Source organism: Solenopsis invicta, chromosome 4 (genome assembly GCF_016802725.1).
Source record: "Solenopsis invicta isolate M01_SB chromosome 4, UNIL_Sinv_3.0, whole genome shotgun sequence".
NCBI lineage: Eukaryota > Metazoa > Arthropoda > Insecta > Hymenoptera > Formicidae > Solenopsis > Solenopsis invicta.
Window position 1 is genome coordinate 235,358 of NC_052667.1, and position 21,251 is coordinate 256,608.

At 38.6% G+C, this 21,251-nt stretch overlaps 1 long non-coding RNA gene across 2 annotated transcripts in view; it reads left to right on the forward strand.

Moving 5' to 3' along the window:
• Window positions 1-21,251, forward strand: part of LOC105195795 — a 255,143-nt gene that overhangs the window by 15,224 nt on the left and 218,668 nt on the right. For both annotated transcript variants that reach the window (XR_005574656.1, XR_005574657.1), the window contains exon 3: window positions 18,512-18,703. This is a non-coding gene — a long non-coding RNA (uncharacterized LOC105195795). The remainder of the gene's footprint in view (window positions 1-18,511; window positions 18,704-21,251) is intronic.

Genomic DNA, 21,251 nt, shown 5'->3' on the forward strand with positions numbered 1-21,251 from the left:
ATGTTAATTCAGTATGTGCATTAAACATAATTATTATTAGAGTTATATATCCGGATTCAAGCATTTCTGTGTAAAGCGATACTTGTAAAAGTTTAATCGTGAATCTGATGTGGCTGCACGGCTAATTTTAAATAATACCTTTCCATCTTCTCTCGAAGCGTTCAGAAAATGACTATTTTAACTTGAAGTTGTTAAGTTCACAAGTTCCAAACTTGTAAAAGAAATTTTATTTTTGACACTTCCGTTGAGCACTTGAGATTTTGGTACCGAGCGGATAAAACTTGGTCTTTAGCAAAATGAAATTATTTTATGTTTTTGATATCTACATATACAAAATTTTTCTTTGCTTTCTCATTTGTCTCTATCATTTTCTTTATTAAAAAACAAAAAAACAAAGTCCAAAATATCTTAACCAGCGGTTCATAATCGATGTGTGAAAGAACAGCTAATGCAAAGGGATCGTACCTTTTATGGTATATGTATACGATATATATAGTATAATACAACACACACATACACCTCATCCCCCCCCACACACACACGCACACACGCGCGCGCATACACACACACACACACACACACACACACACACATGTATGTATATATAAGATTGTACATCGCGCGAGCTCTTCTGGTCCCGCCCAAGTCTGCTGGCCAATAGTCATTAGCTGGGCCCATTAAACCCCCAAACGTACACGTACTCGCGCACGCATGCACTCGCATTCGCGCAACCTTGCACGCACACACGTGATTACGTGATACGCGTGCGCGAGCGATTCAAAAGCTATTTCGTGCAGTAGAAGGACAAAGATGAACTGACTCGGTGCATTTTGTTGAGTGAAAGCGAGAAGGGAAATAGCCGAAGGGAGAAGAGAGAGGCGAGCAAAAGTGGAAAGACGGTAAGACGAAAAGAGAGAAATATATAGGCTCGTCGTCCGACATGAGGCTATACCACTAGTATGGCGCGCACCGTACGTTCTGCCTACTTTGAGCTTCGTCACGGCGCGGCGCGCGGCCCGCGGCCCGCGGCCGTGGTTTGCGTCCTTTGCGTCGTTTGCGAGCGTTCGCCAGACGCTCGGCTCGGCTCGGCTCGGCGGCCACCAGCCTCATGGCCTGCGGGGGTCTGGTAGCGTCTCCCGTCTCCCGGTGAGAGACGGCGAAACGAAACGGTGGGGAGCCTGCACGGGAGGTAGAGGCGGGCCCGAGAGGCGGCTTTAACGCCCGCCTTCCATCGACTTTATAGCGGCTGATAGCGGACGGCGTAATCAAACGGCACTTGCCGTCATGTCGCGTGCGTTATCGTCGTATCGCCTGACGCACGAGCCTCCACGGATCATGGAAGAGAGTGAGAAATCGGTGCAATTCCAACGGCTAAGCAGAAGAATTATTTATCTATTTTTTTTCCGAATCTCATTGATCTAGGTCTCTCTCTCTCTCTCTCTCTCTCATTGAGAAAATACAAAAATACCTGCAGCTTTCGCGCCAAACTTGAGCCGAGTATCTTTACATATATACATACGGTATATACGATTAACGATAAATAGATTTCATAAAATCATATTGCATGGTACAAGAAAACAATAATAACGTTGGATGGTTTGCAGAATAAAAACAATGATATACATTTAAGTACATCCGTATAAATTATTAAAAAAACACACACACATTATAGTGAAACACGCCGAGGGATCATCACGCTCTGATGAGAGCTAAGGATTGAAAAGATATCTAAAACGAACGATATTATAGCGATTTCTAGTTGTACCACAAATACGTTACGTAATAAACATTTACTATATTCAAAGTGTTATGAAAAACTTTTAATTAGTATGCAGATTTCAAAAATCAAGCACATGTTTTGTGTTGTAAATGATAAAAGAAGCTTGGTTTGAAAAAGATATATAATGTAGATATTTGTAATGTCAGGGGATAATTTTTTTAAAACTGAGTTTTCACACTTTTAATAGTTCCAATGATAAGATATAAATTTCATTATTTGTTCTTGCTATTTGCATATTTTTTCCCTTAATATGCAATTTTAATATTTTCAATGCACAAAATTGTTTATATAGAAAAAAGTTATTGCGTTATTTTGTTATTGTTTTTAGTTTGCTGAGAGAGATGTGTGTTCACTGTCACAGTTGCAAAGATTTTCAGTTATTTCTTTAGGGATTTTATGTACAACACCTTCCTCTCTCAACTTTGACTTGCAACGACACTGTTCGATCAAGTTATTTAAAATTGTTTCTATCACAACACCTTTCACAACAACTACTTGGAATTTGTACACTTGTTTTTTCCGTGCACGTGAAAATATGTTGGTCCTTTCGTCTTTTCGGGATTTCAACACGGGAAATGATCTCTTCAACGTACGTCCGCGTCGAGGAACGTCGCTTCCTGGCATCGTGCAGAGAACTGCGGCGGCGAGTCGAAGCCACGGTAGAAGAGGCAGCAACGGGCAACGACGAGCGGATATTTCAGCTGGCGGCTCCTGCTGAGATGCGGCGATTATGTTTGTCCATTAATATGCGCCGAGACAAGGCAACGAGGTCCTTTATCCGTTCCTTCGCGATGGTGTAGCGCGAGTGGGTCTCTGGGTCTTTGGGGGTCTAGAGGGTTTAGACCCAGTCCTATCATTTATCACGATGTTTCACGCACATTTTTCGTCTTACCTTCGAGCATGCACACGCTCTTATTTTTATTCACCGATAAGTGTTAGACAATACAGTGTCGAGTGTAATTTTACTTAAATATTTATCGACGAGTTTTATTACACGCATATAATATACAGTTGTACACAACATATCGTGAATTATAAGAGTTTTTAGATTAGTATTATATTTGTTATTTTTTTTATGATTTACAATGATAACAATTTTTTTCAAATTTTTTTAAGAATTAAAAAATAATAATAATCTTTGGTCAAAGATAAAATGTTTGCAAACATTCGTGTGATGTATAAAAAGATAATGGCTATTTGTTACGTCCGACGACAAGTATAATACTGTGAGCCTTGCAATTATTCAATATCGTTATAGAAGACCTGGGGGTTTTGCTTTAATCAACCAAGGAGACCGATGCTTCCGCGAGGTGATTTACGAGACGACTGCGATAAAAGATTGTCAATTTTTATGAACAAAGAGGAGGAGCCAGAGAGAGAGAGAGGGGGGGGGGTTACCGCCGATAGTAATAATAATTTTGTTTTCGAAAACGGCTACGTTAGGGCGGCAAGTGATTTAGTAACTCTGTTCTTAACTTGTTTCCTTTTTTTCTCTCTCGACTGGTCTAGCTCGGCTCTCACAAAGACCGCGTCAATATGTTAATCCACGGCATATAATCCCCTCGATACGAGTCCCAGAACGATGAAGCGAGGTTATTAAAGCTCTTGAAAAACTCGTCCTTTCGTCTACCGATACCGCGTCCCGCGCTACTAGTCCCAAAGAGAAGTTATGTTCTCCGTGTCGTCGTAAATATGAAATATCGAAGTCCGGATTCACGGATCGTCGATTTCATCGGTAGGACGCGACGGTGCGACGATGATCATTTTCGGTGTCTCCACCCCTCTCCCTCGATCCTCTGTTTCGCTCTGCCTTCTTCGGCATTCTATCTCTATGCCAATTAAAAAAAAATCTTTCAGCAATTTTATGAGAGAAGATTCTGGTCTAGAAGTTGTGGGATTAACCGCGTGGGCTCGGAAGGCTTCGCTCTCGTCTCTCTAGAAGAAGAATTCCGGGATGAATTTCGAACCGGTGCAGGACTCTTCTTTCGTTGCCACTATTCGCGCGACAGTTGTCTCGAAATTAGAAATTTTATACTCTCTTTAATCTCACATCGGAATTTTACAACGTCGCGACGCGACGGGACGCGATGCGACGCATCGTCGAGAAAATTGCAAAAGGTGCTTTATTTCCGAGCCTCTATAGATGGAACGGGCGGATATTTTAGACGAGGTACCTACCTACCGGCAGGAAGTGTGTCAGGATACACCACGCAGTTCCTTGCTTGTTACGGTTGATTGGCATTTGCATAGTTAATGCATAATACGAGTGAATTCACGTCACCGATGAGTATGCAGATTTAGACACGCGGCGTGTATCGCAATTGTGAATTGGATCAACGACCTAGCCTGTATAACGTGGAGGTAAGACGTGACAGAAACGAGGCGTCCGGAGAGTCATACTCAGTGAGATTCCTCAGGGGAAAATGAGAAATCCAAGCGGAAGCGTTTAAATTAAACGATCGAGTAAGATTTATTTCGAAATCGTTGTTAATCCTTGCTTGCTTCTTAACTCGATGCTACGAGCACAGAAAGACAGGTATTTAAATCGACAAAATCGGCCCGTATGATTATTAAGTCGCACGACCGCGGTAGATCTGGATTAACGACAAAATTGCAAATATCATATTGCATGCGGATTATTTTTACTTAATTTTTTTATTTTTTATTTTTCCATCTTTGACATAGTCTGTGTAGACCGATACGCGGTATTGTATATTGATCGCGGTAAATTTGGATCAGAGTCCCAACGATTTCTATATATAACGCTCTCGAATCGCGGTTCCTTAATATACATGCAACATTGTTGCCTTCCCATCCGAGCTTTCTCAATGGAATACCGAATCCGAATGAGGAGGCATAATGGCTGTTTTTTTTTTCCTTTCTTTTTTCTCGTATCCTTTATACGCCGGGGAAGCGAATGGCGATGCGGATCGGGAGAGCGAGAAATGAAGAAAGTGAAAAATGGAAAAGAGGGATTCAGAGAGAAGAGAAAGAGCAAAGAAGTCTTTTTGTGGCACAACGGTACAACTAAACACAAACGCATGCATGTACGCACACGCGTTGAATTTTTTAAAAAAAGAAAAGCGCAAAATGAAAATGAGAGAAAAGATAATAAAGAGAAATTTTTATGAGACACCACGCTTTCGAGGTTCAATTCTCAAATGGAAGGAATAGACAGGGTCCACTGTAACATCTCAACGTTGCTTATCAAGTTATAGAATTTGTAAATAAAACCGTGCCACTGTGCAAAGACTCAGACGAAGATCTGCCGAGAGATTGTAAAACGCAATCAGTACGATACAGAGATAAAATAACAGAGATAAAAATAGTACTTGTTAAGAAATCGTATACATACGATGCATTCTTGTGTGTGATTTTTGTAAAATTACATACAAGAATGTGTAAAACAAAATGAATAATTTAACACATAAAATCACATGTAAATACGATATATGAATTTATGTGTTACAAACAACAGTAAATATTGTGGCACTAGTCACATAACTTATTGTTAGATATGTAAGCTCAATAAACTCTTGCAATCTTAAATATATATGTTATTCCGGAATATGTGTATCATTTTTTTTACCTGAAATTTGTCAATGACATGCTTTATAAAATAGATGATTGATAATAAATGTAACAGAGTTAGTGTCAGGAGGGGACGTCGCGCTAACGCAAGTTGGAGCATTTAAGCTTCGAGTAATATTCCACGCATATCACGAGCGTGCGATCGCGAGATGAATAATAAAGCAGGCACGTCTCGCTGCTTATCCCGGCGACTCGCGAACATTTGTATACATACTGCTTTATTAGTGGTATACTCGAATCACGATTTTATACGGGATATTTGAAAGATGACAAAGCTGATCGAGTACAAATTTGCGACTTGAAACTGAAAATAAAACTGAGAAGGGAATTACAAATTAGAAATAAATAAATTTTGTAACTTTAATCATTGTGATACGGCAATTAGAGTAATCATAGAGGCATACATTGGCTCGGTCGCAGCTTTTTTTCTTTCTTTTTCTCTTTCTCTTTCTCTTTTGGTGATAGGCGAATCTCATCTTCTGAGACAGCGAGAGCCAATTTATTTAACGGATCCTGCACGTAGTACACAGGTTCTGCCAGCGAGAATATCCAAAAGGAAAGAGCACTGCATACATAATGTTATACATATTACAGGCGAGTAGCTCAAATCGAGAGCGCGCGTGAACGCTCGCATGCATCGGCGCGCGTTTGAGCGTCCGTGCAGTCAAGCGCACGTCAGTTGATTTAGTGTCAGATTGGTCACGGGTTGTCGCCTCATCCTCCGACTCGGTCCCCCTCTTTCTCTCTTTCTCTCTTTCTCCTCTCTCATTTGATCTTCTCTTCGTTATCCTCTTGAACAAGAGAGAGCGAGAGAGAGAGAGAGAGAGAGAGAGAGAGCACGTTGTAACCTTTTCTTCTTCTCCTGCATTTTTACTTTCTTTCTAATTTGTAAGGATGCAGCTCGAAATCTTTGATCACCCCGCCGACCATCGAGCGACCTGATCATACGCTACCCCGCACATCGAAAAGAAACCGATTCTTCTCCCCAATATTTCCTCTTTTCTGTTCTTTAAAGTTCTTCACGAAGACGGGATGCGATCATACGCATAGGATACAAATCGTTAGCCGCCGTTTTTGCTTCATCACAGTCGTAGTAGATTTTCGGAAATTGTTAGTCACGTTTGTGTACATCAATCGTTAATGAAGCATTGATTTAATCTAACATTTTAGGAGAATTTTATAAAAGACACAATTTTTAAACACAGAAAAATTTTTTAAATAAGGTAACAAGAAAGTATATAATATTATTACTCACAAACATTATACAATTAAGTTTACATGTAATTTGTTCGCTTAAAATTTATTTACATGTTAACATTTAATATTTGATATATTTTTGTAATTGGTTCAGACTTGGGACAATAAATAATTTCTAATTTGTCATATTATAAATTTCAAGAGAATGAAAAGAATGAGAAAGAGACACATACTTATAATGCATCTATATAATATCTAATACTGCTTTGCAGATTTTATTAAATTTACCTCTATGTGAACACAGGACATTACAGGAACATTCATCCTCGTCACATCTTTAAATAAAGCTATCATATCCTACGAGCAAATGCCCGCGCGAGCATATCGACAATCGACGACGGAAATGTCATGTTACGCGAACCATATCCATCTGTTTATAATCAATCACATCGCATCTGCTTGGTGTATCAAAATATAATTTTATCACGCAATAATTTTATTTGCATCATTTCTCGACGTTGCGATGCACTGAACGTGGGCCAGAATGTATTATTACTGTCTTCTCGATACGCCTATTTGTAGACGACTTAACTGTAATGTCATTGACAATGCGCGCGATGTCCATATGCCATTTAATCCTAATTGCGTTACACGCTTCTTAATAATCATTTTTAGTTTTATTCTGATTCGACATCAATCGACATCGTTTCGCATATCTGTCGTTCAAAGATTTAGGAAAAAAGATATGTTCCGTTTTTTTTTTTTATAACACTGTATAATAAACTCCAGACGTGTTATTTACGAGTGTTGTACATACGTCTCTTTCGAGTTTAGATTATGATTTATGACATTTTAATTGATGAAATCAGTCATTTTTAAAATATCTGATTGATTTCTTGATTTAACAATCAGTATTAGTTTTTAAATACAATACTTTCTTCACGGAAGTAAAATTTTAGATTTAAATAATTGCAATAAATATATGTATCTAAATGTATATATTAAAAAAAAAAAGAGAATTATATATGCTATATGCATTACGATCTTTGATTGACCGCGAATCTCTTTTTTTTTTTTTTTTTTTTTGTAGACCTTATTTCAGAGCAGATTGATGAACGAGCTAATGCTCGAAAAAAAAAAGAAAGAAAACTGTTTCACTGAACTGACAGGTCAAATGCATCCCGCGAACCCTCCTTCGATTTCGTGATTTAGGGTATCGGTTTGAAAGTACTACTTTTCTGCCATTCCTCGCTACCATCCGATCCCACAAGTCATTTCCACACCTAGGTATTAAGAGTCAGAGCGAGAGAAAAAGCGAAAGGATAGAAAGAGAAAGCTGACCGGCACGAGCACTCGGTCGGTGAACAGATCCCAGCTGTGCGCCACAAAATTGCAGCTTACTATCAGCCACAAACGTTTCGAGGGTTTAATCGCGATAATGGAACTTTACGTGACATAAGAAATTTTCCACCAACAAAGACCATGATGGCTTTAGAAAAAAATGAAAGAATCAGTAATAATTATTAATAAAGCGTTCTGCAGCTTTCGCCATATATATATATATATATATATTTAGTTGATAACTTTTAGGTCCCTGTGATTTATTAAGAAATTGAAATATAATATAATAACCATTTTTTCAGTTGATGATTATTCGAGAAATTACGCTCGTATAAAAAACTACATATATTTTTGACGCCAAATATTATTGACTTGCATATTTTTTTATTAAAAAAATTGAATAAATTTTATATTTAGAATAGGGTCAGATTTTATTAAGCCAAGTATTTAAATTGAAAAAATAGAAAATTAATTTGAAAAAATAGAAAAATTATGAAATTTTAAAAAAGAAGAAATTTTTTAATAAAAAATGTTAAAATTTATTTGTTTTATAATAAATGTTTTTAATTAAAAATTAAAAAGAAATGACTCAACGGTTGAGAATTTTATTATGAATACTTATGTAGCAACACAATTGGGCATCAAAAAATATTGAAAACTGAGGTACCATACCAGTATTGACAAAAAAACATGATGATTTCTCAAGCATTCACACATACACATTATTGCTAATTTTGTTATTTTTGTGATTTCTACATTAATTGTCCCATATTCTTAAAACTATAAAGAATGATATTCAATAAAAAAAAAGAATTAAATTAACTTTTGAAAATTGAGAACATGTATGTGGCTTCTTAAAAATCGCGTTTCAAATTCTCAAGTTTTATCGTAAAGGTTTATACATGGTTAGAATTTTGAAAACTTGTTCCGCGTTTCTTGGTCTTTATATTTACGTACGATTCGATTACATTTAGAAACGCGATCGCAACAGGGAATGGCGTTGGTCAAGAGATATCTCGCATCGAGATATTTCGTCGATTATAATTATGTGCAGTTAGGTGGTTGCATTGGGAAGCAACTTTTTGCTTCCTTTTGGAAGCGAAACGAAAGTCGTCGGGGTCATGGCGGGAAATAGAATGAGAAGAAGGGGGATGACGGCTTGATGGACAGGAGGCGTCTCAGGGCGGAGAGGGCGTTTCCGAGGGCCTTCTCGCGTTCATTCGTTCGCCTGCTGTTCCTCTTCTCTCTTTTCTCTGGTATTCTCGATCCAGCTTTTCACCGAAAACTGGTCAAAGAATATCGCTAATTAACAGGCAGCAAATAAAAGGCATTGTTTATGAAAATTACATTAGGAGAATTCAATATACGAATATAAGATGTGCCTACATTCAATCGACGTACCATTGGAGGAATTGGTATTTTATAAAAAAAAGTATATAAAATTATATAATAATAAAAATATATTATCGATGTGTTTTGAATCGACTATATGAATATTTTATGGCATCATCATCTACGATGCGTATAATAGTCCAGCCCTTTTCCTTCTATTCCTTTGCCCTCCTTCTTTTTTACACAAACAAATTAGGAAAAAACGAGCATGAACCATCGATTCTCTCTTCCGCTGAACGAGTGACCAAAAAGTACGCCAGTCTGATGACGCGGATTACGTATAACGGTTTGTTCGCGGTCAAAATGGATGAAGGATGGCTCGCTCGAGCGATCGCGGTTGGAGACTGTATGACAAATTATCAATAACTTTACCGTGAGTCTAGCAAGACAGTCCAGAGCGGGGGTGGATTGGAGGAATGGGAAGACTAATGACGAGATTGATGTCGATATCGTATCGTAGGAATGTTGTAAGGAGAGCTCGACGACGTGCGACAGGGTGACAAGGTTCTGAAAAGGTTCTCGAAACGAACGCGCGACAATTTCAAATTAGAAAATAATCGAAAAATTATTGAATGTATATTATCTACATTTATCGGTACTACATTTATTGTTCTGTTTCGTATAAGGTATGTCTAGAATAAGTAATTGTGAAGAAATATAAATTTTGTGTATATAAAATCACACCAGAAATGTCTGCGGTACCAAGATCCAAGTATATCCAGTGATCGATAAAAAATTCTTCTTTAATTAGTTGTATTCAAATTTCATATTTGAAAATTTGAAATATTTATTATATAATGCGACGGATGTTTATTAATGAGATTATTTTGCACTTTCATATCGCGATATAAAAATAAACAATCTCAAGTTTAGAAAGTTAATTTTCCGTTTTCGAAAAACACATTTACTAAACTCATTTCGTAAAATAAGTTCGTTAAATAAAATTGATAAAAAAAGTAGAACTGGTAAATCGTATTGATTTATGTAATATACGTTATATACATTTAGATTTATTATAAACATTATAAACGCGCTATATAAATTGTTTTTTTATTAAACAGGTTTCTTTCTTGAAACGTATGCGTATGTCTCGATTAAGTACCGGAAGTAAGAAGCTGAAAGACTCATTTGAGAGGTGAAATATCACTTAAACGAGGAATTGATCCAAAGTGAGCTCGTCCCGCGGATTAAAGCGTCGCATCGCGTCGCGAATCGCAACGCGAATAGAACTGTCTACGTAAGAAGAAACAGATGGTCGAAGATACAAGGGCACGCGCGACGCCAAATTGGGTACTAAATATGACGCGACTCGATGTTAAAACGAGCATAATGAATGCACACGCGGGGACCGTGAAATAATAACCGCGCGCAACATGAACGTACGGTGCACGCGTGCATCGAGTACGTTTATGCGCGCACACGTACTTACGCGACGTGCTATAACTCACAGCCAAGATTTATACCTCGTTCGTGAATGCCTAAAGGTGGATATAGGCAAGGAGCGAGGATATCCCCAGTCCAGATTTCGATCGCGCGGTATCAAACTGCGCCATGACAAAACGATAAATCACACCCGGGTCGTGTAGGACGGTGTCGGTGTGTAATCGAGATCGAACGGATCAGGTATGTCGTGTAACACCTTTTGCTTCTGAACCTTACGACGACGTAGTATCAAATCGAGGAAAAAACAAATCATGCTATTTCGCAAAGATAAAACGTATGTATAAATAAATTAATAAATGATTTTATATCGCATATATACTATATTATTTATACGTAAACATAATTAATAATTTCAAGCGTAAGTTAATTTACCATTCTATACAAGCATAGAATTAACTTGCTTATACATATAGGCTTTTTAAACATGAAGGATCTGTCTAAATATCTGTCAAAATACATTTTTTGACGCAAGACTTGACGAAGCTTGTATCGCTATACAATTTTATCTTATTTCGTTATCTTCTTTTGCCATGGTAACGTTACGCGTGTTGTAATTTAATAATTACGGGATACGCGATGCAAGTCGGAGGAAGATGTGCGTGCCGAAGTATACGGCGGATTTATTAAAATCGCATGATGTACATATAGTACGTATGTAGCAACGATATCAAATGTACACTTGGCGGCCCAATTATTTGAGGATGTTTCTCACACGTAGGAGACGAAATATAATTGTAATCAGATGTGCAACATATTTCGATATTTATAAAAATCTCTTTATATCAGATCACGTGCATATATCTGCACAGAACTGATTCTTAATATATTATACGTATTATACGTATAAAATTATGTAAATAAATAATTAGACGTAATAGAACAATACTTTTTTAATAATGTACTTTGCATTAAGAACATTTCATTGATACTAACATCAACGAAATTATTTTATTGAATATGCGTACGATTTGTCATATCACTCAAAACAATCAAGTAAAAGCGGATGTGAAAAATGAATATATCAACATGGACGGAAATAAAATGATTTTCTTGAATTATCGCGAAATGTTCGACATCCGCAAGAGGATGGTCGTGACAAGTTACTCTAGTGTAGTTTCGTGAATGGCGAGACCAAAAGTGACAGGCGGGACAAATTCGGGCATAGAAGAAGCTAATCGCTGCTAATGGAGACTGTATGCTTTACTGCTGCGGAAATAGATGACAAAAGCTATATTGTACTGTAGATTCTACTATAATTCAATCAAGGTTCAATTTTAATTATTTCATACGAGTGACAAAGATTTATAGATGATTAGAATTAATGAAACATGCGATGTCTAAAAAGAATTGTAACAATGACGAATATCGATATTAAATGACAATTATGCAGACAATTAACAGAGTATATATACGTAGCTTTTAATATGCTTCACGATACTTGTTGCGACTTTGAGAACACGCAATATTTTTAAAATAGTAATTAACTTGGGAATTTTAAAAGCGGAATATCACACATTTTGCAGTAAAATTTTATGTAATATTGAAGTAATCACTTATAAAAGCGGGCATAAAACTACATCTCGCAAAGAAAGTGAATCGAATTAAGTAAGAGAAAACTAGCGGAAAACACGACAAAGAGAGGAAATGAAGCAGGGAGAGAGAGAGAGAGAGAGAGAGAGAGAGAGAGAGCAACGATCAGAAGTTAGAACGCAAACCGATGCTAAAGCCAACAGGCACGGTTCAAAGGGCTGAAGCGGTGGGCCGTCCCGCCTGTTCTCCGCCTGTTTTTATTTCTTCGCATTTCGGTGGTGCACCGCGGCTCGAGCAAAAGAGAGGAAAAGAGAAAGAGAGAAACAACGAGATTGGACAAGGTTCTCGCAGCCTGTGGTATAATTAAAATACAGCCGTACACCAACTGCTGGTCTGTGCTGCCGTTGTTGTTGCTCTTCCCTCCTCCTCTTATCCATTTTCTACCTCCTCTTGATCTTCTTAATCCTCTTCTTCTTGTTTTTTTCTTTCTCTATCTTTTTTTCCACATCTTCTATGTCTTCCGTTCACACAGTTTGATGATTAGTATTACGAAGCACGCGCATTGGCGCCAAGCGATTCTTTAAAAATGTTTTATCTACATATTCCGCATAAGAAATGTTTAAATTCACAAGATTAAAATTGTTATCAAAAGAAAACTTTAATTATTCTATCTTCCATTTACAATATGCAGTATTTCTTATCAATTATGATTCTACGATACTTTTGCTATTCTATTACGAATGATTCTGATGGAATCAATCGTATTTAATATTTACTTTTTTAAATGCAATTTTAATATACATAATTTAAACACCCTCAATTGAATTTATTTTAAAAATATTTATCTTTATCTTCCATAATCAATTAAATTCTGAATAGTCGTGGCTTTCACAACTTTGAAATAAAATAAATATTTCGCTTTTTTATTATACATTTCTGCTTTGGATACGATTGGATTGATTTCGGCGCCCATGATCCGGAATACGTCAACTGCATCGCGAGGGTGTTTCAAGGCAGAAGGGAAGGGGGCGAGAGCGACGACGATCGGAGCCGGGCGAAAGTGGAGATGAACGACTAAAGACGATAGGGACCGTGAAGACGCGTCTCATCCTAATAGCTACTAACGATTTAATTGTTGGAACCGACTATCTACATCAAGAATATGGGACGTGGGCGTTCTGCGCGTTCTCCGATTTTTAATTATTTGGTACGCCGCGCCGTACCGCGCATTTTTGCCTTCAGGGCTATGATTCGCGTAGCATGCAACAAGAAGAAAAATCTGCATCGCAAATTCATCCATATTCAACTTTTAAATTTTAAATAATAAAATGATGACATTTTTTAAATATATTTTTTGTCAACTATGAGAAATCTAGAAATAAAAAGTAAGATTTGCAATTAAGTATTATCAATTACTAGGTCAAGAAGTCAAGAATTAAGAAAAACAAAAAAATATTATGTTTTTGTTTTTAAAAATATATTTTAAAAAAGAGATTTTTGAAATAACCTGCAGTAAGAAATTCGCGCATTCGTTTCGATGTCTATACGACAGCGCAAGAAATATTATTGAGCGCATCTAAAAGCATATCGAGCATATCTGGCGGGTCTTCGTTCTCCCCGTGCGCTCTTTCCTCTCACTTGAAAATTTTTCATTGCCATTATCAGCCTTCCGCACGGCAGTTTATTACGCGGCGTATAACGAAGCGATTCTTCATATCGATGCAAAGCGCACGCACCCGTGACCAGTCGCTGCGGATACGCACTTTTGCGTTCAGGAAGATTACAAATTATAATACTGGAGGATGAGAGGGGGAGTGCACCCTGCCCGCGGCTGCCATCGCCGCCACCGTAGCCGCTGCCGCTGCCGTCGTCGTCGTCGTCGTCGTCGTTGTCGTCGTCGTCGTCGTCGTTGGCAAATAATTAATATTCATTACGTATTAACGAAGCTATCGCATAAATTGTGTGTGCTCGTGGCAAAAATGGCATCGTGGATAACGGGTGAGCCGATGAACGTGAGAACTCTACGGTTCCTTGCTTCTCCGTAAGATGTAGCAAGATGTTCCTTTCGCTTCACGATGCTGCGTTGTTGACCCTCGGGAGAAATAATCGCTCCAGAGACAGGGAAAAAGAGAAGAGAAGAGGATAGGAGAGGAGAGGAGAGGAGAGGAGAGGAGAGAGTATATCGTCGGCGCACCTGTTCACGTTGCTTTTCGGCTGTCTCTCCCTTTTTACCGTGCGCCCGCGGCACACGCGCGCGAGCTATTTCATTTTTGATGCCATAAAGAGCCATTTTAGCGCCGCGTTTAAGGGTTATTGTACAATAAAAGTGGCATTATTATATATCAGTTAATCCCGCTAACAGTAAGGTCGCGAAACGGTTGAACAGGGAGGAAAAGAAAGGGAAGGAAAGAGGGTCGTCGACGTAGTCGTCGGAAGCGGATCGTGAGAAGCACGACTGCCTTTATGACTCATAAAAGCTCGAGAGACGTCTCGTCGACACGCGTTCTTGCTTCCGCGACTTCTCGTCGAATCTCGTGTGTGTGCGTGGAACTAAACTACGGTAATTTTTGTTTCGACTTGGACTGATCCGTTTCTTTCCGCACGATCATACATGCGAGGGCTGAAACGAGGTGCATCGGTACAAGTTCCGTTGGCAATCCGCTTGGCAAAGTCCTTGCTTGATTTTACGACTTGACACCCTGTCGCTCGTCGTCTAGTTTCTGTCGCGATTTCTCATCATGTAAAATCACATGATATGAATGAATCGTTACATGTTAATATTACCTAGCTATATACACACACAGATATGTATAAAATTTTTAACATGATTACGTGAAAAAATGAAATTTGTTTATGCGCATTGGCAAAGTTAAACTCGTTTTGGAGAAAGAAATAGTTATGGCGTAAAAACTGATCTTAAGCTATTCGACAGTGATTAATTTTTTTACGATAATAATTCACTTATCCGCTAACTGCTAATTCGTCGACGCGCGACGTCTCACTTTCCCTAGTATCGTACAGTCGAAAGTCGAAATGGCGACGAATACGATATCAAGTTGCGATAGTGATAGAATTGAACATCGCGATAATATCGCGAATAAATTTCTGTCTCTTTACGTAAGCACATAAAAGTTTCGCAAAGGAAAAAAAGCCATACTGCAAGAAGAAAAATAAAGAACTGCTTAAAATATCACTGCCACGCATAATAAAATTGTAAAATCATTAGTGACGACGTTATCGACGCTGCTCTTTGCAATAAACATAATGATCTACGTACGGGCGCAACGATACAACCTACCAGCTGACATTTTAGTTGACCTCTCACGACGTTTCTTCAAGTCGCGGATAGCCTCGCGAGACCGTATGGGTGAAGGTTACGTGTGTCGTGTGAAGAATCGTATTGAAACACGACAATTTGATTTGCCACAAAGTTTATCTCGTAAAATGTTATTGGCGTAATTTGCTATATTACTATATTGCTATTTAGCAGCGGCAACTATTAACTATCGTAACGAAATAGTTAACGGAATGTATATTTTTCCTATACCTGAGGAACGTATAGAATGTTAATGTTACACCTCCTTTATTTATCGTCCATGTGAATAAATTTATTTATTCAGCAACCGGGCCAACCGGAAGCTGCAGTAAGGGGTTTACTATTAAAATTGTAAATTACTGGCATTAAGACTTTAAGACCGGATAACAGGTGGGACGACACGCTACGTATTATATTTTTTCCAAGCAAGCACGTTACGCTGCCATAATTGTACGAATCTTTCTATTACATAGTCTATTGCATAGTAAAGATTGTAAAGAGGGTCTTGAGGTTTAGGCGTCTTCGCATTGGCGGAAAGACTGTTTGCGATCCGAATGCGCGATACGTCGACGATAACGTTTGTGTACCGTAGTCGGTAGCCAGGTCTGGCGCGAGCAAACTTCCTTCCAGTTTGTACCGGAAATTCATTGTAAATCTCCGTAGTCACAGCGAGGAGGACGCGCACGGTCGTTTCGCCGCGCCGCGCCGCGCCGCGCCGCGTCGCGACGCGCGGCTCCCGTGCGGTTTCCACGTGCTACGAACCGCGATAAGGCCGCACCGTGCCGGATTCCGGACGGTCAAATATTGAAGTTGGCTCCGATTTTCCCATGCTGAAGCAGCCGCGCCCCGAAGGTGACATCAACGCGATCAGGAAACCGAGCTGGCATACCTGAATTAATCGTCGTAAATCCCACGCGACATCGTCCTTTGCTATAACCGCAAACGGGTTATAGGGTACTTAACGCATAATAAATCCTACAAGATCCAAAGCAGTTGTGAATATCGCATTATTCGACTCTCGCTCTCGCTCAAATAACTCATTGAAATAACTTATAGTGCGCACATGATGGTAGACTAATCAAAATATTTCGATGATAAATTGATTAACGATATTCAGATCTTTATTATACGTTAAATGATAAAATCTTTCTGATTATTTCTAATATATATTAGCAGTGTGCATTGATATTTTTACAACTTGAGATTATTTCTGCATTTACATAATTCACAATTGTGGCATACTGTCAAAAATATATTCTGACAAAATATTTATATACTAACGTGCTCTCTTTACAACGATACTGCTACTCGAGAATAAAAAAATTTAATTTTGGATCAATATTAATCACACATGATCAATAATATTATCATATACATATATTAATACTAACTGTATTATTGACCTTACGTTCGTTGATCGTAAAGCTACGTTCAACGCCTGTATCGATCTACGTATTTGGAAAGCACAATTGATTAAATGCATATCTTTCCTTTATACTAATGTTTATGCTGATGTTAAAGAGCGTTTCATTCATTTGTATGAAACAAATAATGAAAATTTCGAGTTTTGTCTCGCATAGAATGATCTTTGATTTCACTTAAGGAACAACCTTACCTTTATTAGTTTTACCTTTATTAGTTGATATTCCTTAGAATAATTATGATATCTTGGTGTACAAACTTGATGTAGACTTGCCATATATTTTACATTTACATACTGCGAGACGGTGTGACACACATCGTCGCATACAAAGTTCTGACGAGAACCAAATAGTCCCTAGACATTCGAGAGGTTCATCCACTTCATTATAAAACGGCATATTATAAAGCTTGAATTGAGAGTGCAACGCTTTGAGTTTACGATAGTAGCTACAGTACAGACTGTAGCCAACTGAAGAACGTGTTCTTTATTCTTTTTTTTTTTTTTTTTTTTTTTTTTAAATTCTTCCGAAAATTCATGTAATAAAATTCTTATGTGATACATCGGTATCATATGACAATATAATCTAACTTGACATTTTACATAACATCTGCTAAGACATTTGCAATAAATTATACTAGATAAAGAGTGAATAAAAAGAATCATATTAACATTCAGCGATTCTGAATTTAATGTTTGGTAGATTCGTCGCATACTATATATTTCGTACTGACAAATCCGCAATATTATTACTCGTACGCAATTTTACGAAATGAATGCATGCGTCGTACAAACGAGCAACGAAGGTCGCTTGCGAGGCAAAGTGATAAAATAAGAGGCAGTAAGGAGGCGCATAAGAATCGTATTCCACGATCTTCATAAGTCAGCGCGACCATGTCGACCGAAAGAGACGAAAACAGCATTCGAGGAAAGAGCAAGAAACAAGATTTTTTTTTTTTTTTTCAAAGAAACTAAGAAGAGAATCTCCTGCGTAAGAAACCTCAGTTTCCGTTTCTTATTCCAAGTCCTGAAATCGCTGTCATGTCTCGCCTGCAGCAGCCAACTAAACGCGAATACATTTAAATGATAATTGGCGAAGCCTAAGTTGCGATACGATTCCAACGGCATGCATGACACGAGAATATACATATACTGTATTGGTGCATAATAAATAATAAATATATTCGTACTCTACTATAAACATAGAAATACCATTGATATATTTAAAAAAAGTTGTATAAAGAAACTTGTTCATTATAAAGACAAGCCAATCAAATCATGGCTCATGTGTTTTTAATTAGCACGTTATTATTTACATACATATTGTTAAAACGTTTTATCTTGTTAGATAAAAATTTTGTGATATAAAAATTTATATTTATTTTAAATTACTATAAAAACACAACATTATTACCTAAAAAATTAGTTGAAATCAAATCTGTCCAAATTATGATGATAATCTCTCTTCCCCTCTCATAGTCCTTCTTCTATGTTTTTTTAGAAAATTGCGGCGGTCTCGGACATCGTCAGTGTTTGCAATATGAAAGGATGCGAGCAGGATTTGCGCGTTGTCGATGCACCTCGACGCATTCAGTTCCACGACCTGCAACTCGATCTCTCCAGAGAAAGAGCTTCGAGATCTTATCGAGGGAAACGCAGCCGGTTCGACGTACAGAAGAATAAAAAGTAAAAGGTAAGTAAAGGAAATGCCGTGATTCGCGACAGCTCGCTAAATTAACTTCTAGGGTCAATCTACTTTCTCGCCTGGGGCTTGTAAAACGTGAATTGTAGAATGATTGATATTTAGAAAATCACTGTTATTGTGTGAAATGAAAAATTTGTCGATTCTCCTTCTAACATATCCTTCTGCATAGTAACGCTAAAAAATTTCTTTAACTTAATCCATATGATTTTTAACGAATGTCAAACTAATATCGCAACATTGTTACGACGTTACTGCTGTGAGCAATTATTCGCATCTAGGAGTCGATTGTGTATCCGTATCATACGAGTTGAGTGAAAATTACAAAAGTGAACAAAACTAGATTTTAACCAATAAAATTATAAGTATTCTAGCAAATTTATTCACTTTTATAATTTTTTACCAAGTTGTATAATACATAATCTATCTCCTGGCAAAAATTATGAGGGTAACGCAGACTGTGTCTATGAGAGCCTTTGTCACACGTCTCGATAGTCTGCACAATTTTTGTAATTAAAAGTTGGTAGAGAGAGAGAGAGAGAGAAAATTGCACTTACTCGCACTGAACAGCCGAATGCTTTAGTTTCGGCTTGGATTTATCTAAAAATACCGAACAAATGAAAAAGGAAAAGACGAAAAGTCGTTAGTACATGCAACAATCAGAAAACTAAGAACGGACCAGTCAGCAATCTGCGGATAGAATCTTGCAGCGTAACGATGCGACAGCGCGGCGGTTCTTCGTTGGTAGAGCGGCGGCGGTGGCGGCGGCTTCGGTGACTGTATAAGCCAAGTTGTAACTCAATGCTTTCCCGATCTACCGACCGTGAACCAACTCCAAGTCGCCACACTCCACGCCCAGCGATATATATTTTCAGTTCTTGTTCGACGCCTTGTTCTGGTAAACAGCCGTTCGATACACCGTTTGAGAAAATAAAATACATTCAGTCTTCCGACAAAGGAAGATTGCTATTAATACACTGACGTCTGTATACATATCGATTAAGTATGTACAGAGATATATGTAGAGATGTATGCTCTTGCGTAGTTTGCAATTAATAAACTTAATAATGTTAAATATATTTGCGCGCGAGTTATTTGTCGACGCAAAATCAAGTATAGATTGCAGAGAGATTTACGTTACTCGGATAACAATTGTCTTATATAAAATTGTCGAGGCTCAATGTCACTGTCAGATAAAATTGATAGGCGACAAAGTTCTCCATCGGGAATATTTTTAAGTGCGTTTTGTAGTAGGACAATATCGCGACAGTATTCACGAATAAATATGAAAGAACGGCGGCCGATTTGTTATCCTTGCTGCGTGCGTGCGCGAAAAGAGAGATCGGCGTTATCGAGCGTCGTCGGGAGGACATTCGACTTAAGAAACATCGCATGCTAAGATATTCACCGTCGAGTGGAGACCCGCGGATTCAATCTACCGAATGATTAAACATCTCACTTGGATATCAGCCTGGAGCGAGGCGCGGCGAGGCGAGGCGAGGCGAGGCGAGGGTGAAGCCGACTGAGGCCGAGAGAGGCCGGGGATATTCCTCTCGAAACTTTTTCTTCTCTCCCTTCGTCTTTTATTTTTATCTTGGAAACCGAGCGGCGCGGCGTCTCCGTACAAATTGCCTTTCGTCCCGCTTATCTCACCGCGGCCCCTCGCGCGCACATATTTAATTAGAATTAATGCTCGAGCCGCGTGAAAATTAGCATCGGGGTCTGTACGAGCTCGACATCCCGCTTGTCGTTTCCCCCACCTCTACTATTCCTTCGTCTCTCGTTCCCTTGCCCGGTTCTTCTTACGTCACTACCGGAAATAACCTGGCTGTGCAAGGTGCGAAACCCCGAATCGTTCGTACATACACACGAGTTCCTACGCAACAAACAAGGTCTTGGACGAAGGGAAAGAGAGAAGGAAACGGGACGGAGCTTCGTTAAAACTTGGAATTCTTATCCGGCAAAGATCATCGTACCGAAACATCGGTTTAACGACGACCTACTTCTCGCCTCGCGTCTCGCTTCTCACTTCTCGCTTCTCGCTTCTCGCTTCTCGCGTTTACACACGCGATCCATATGTAAACTGGTGAAACTGTCGTTGTAAGAAAATGTTTTGCGATCGTAATGTTTGAGAAGGTCGGCAGGTTGTTAATTGAGGGCACCTTGATGTTTTTCGCTAATGAGAATTCGTGTATCCGCATATCGTGAGAAATAACGTCGTACGCAATTCCAAAGATGATTCGCGATATTTGGAATTACACCGCAGCCCTCGTCCTCGGTTCTCGCGCTTGATTCATCGCGCAGTGATACATGTCGGCGGAAAAGCAGTGTAACTTCAGGCGGAGGAATGAGTTATCGCATTGGACCCCGGGGAAGAAGGATATTTCTAAGCGAAAAACTGAAAATGCCGAATATAATATATATCTGCCGCTCTAAAATCGTAGGACGCAGAGAGAAGGCAAAATCCCGAGTCTTTCCCGTGGGAACGTAGATTCGCGATATAAGGGATCGACAGCTCGACAGTTCTGCCGTCCGTATC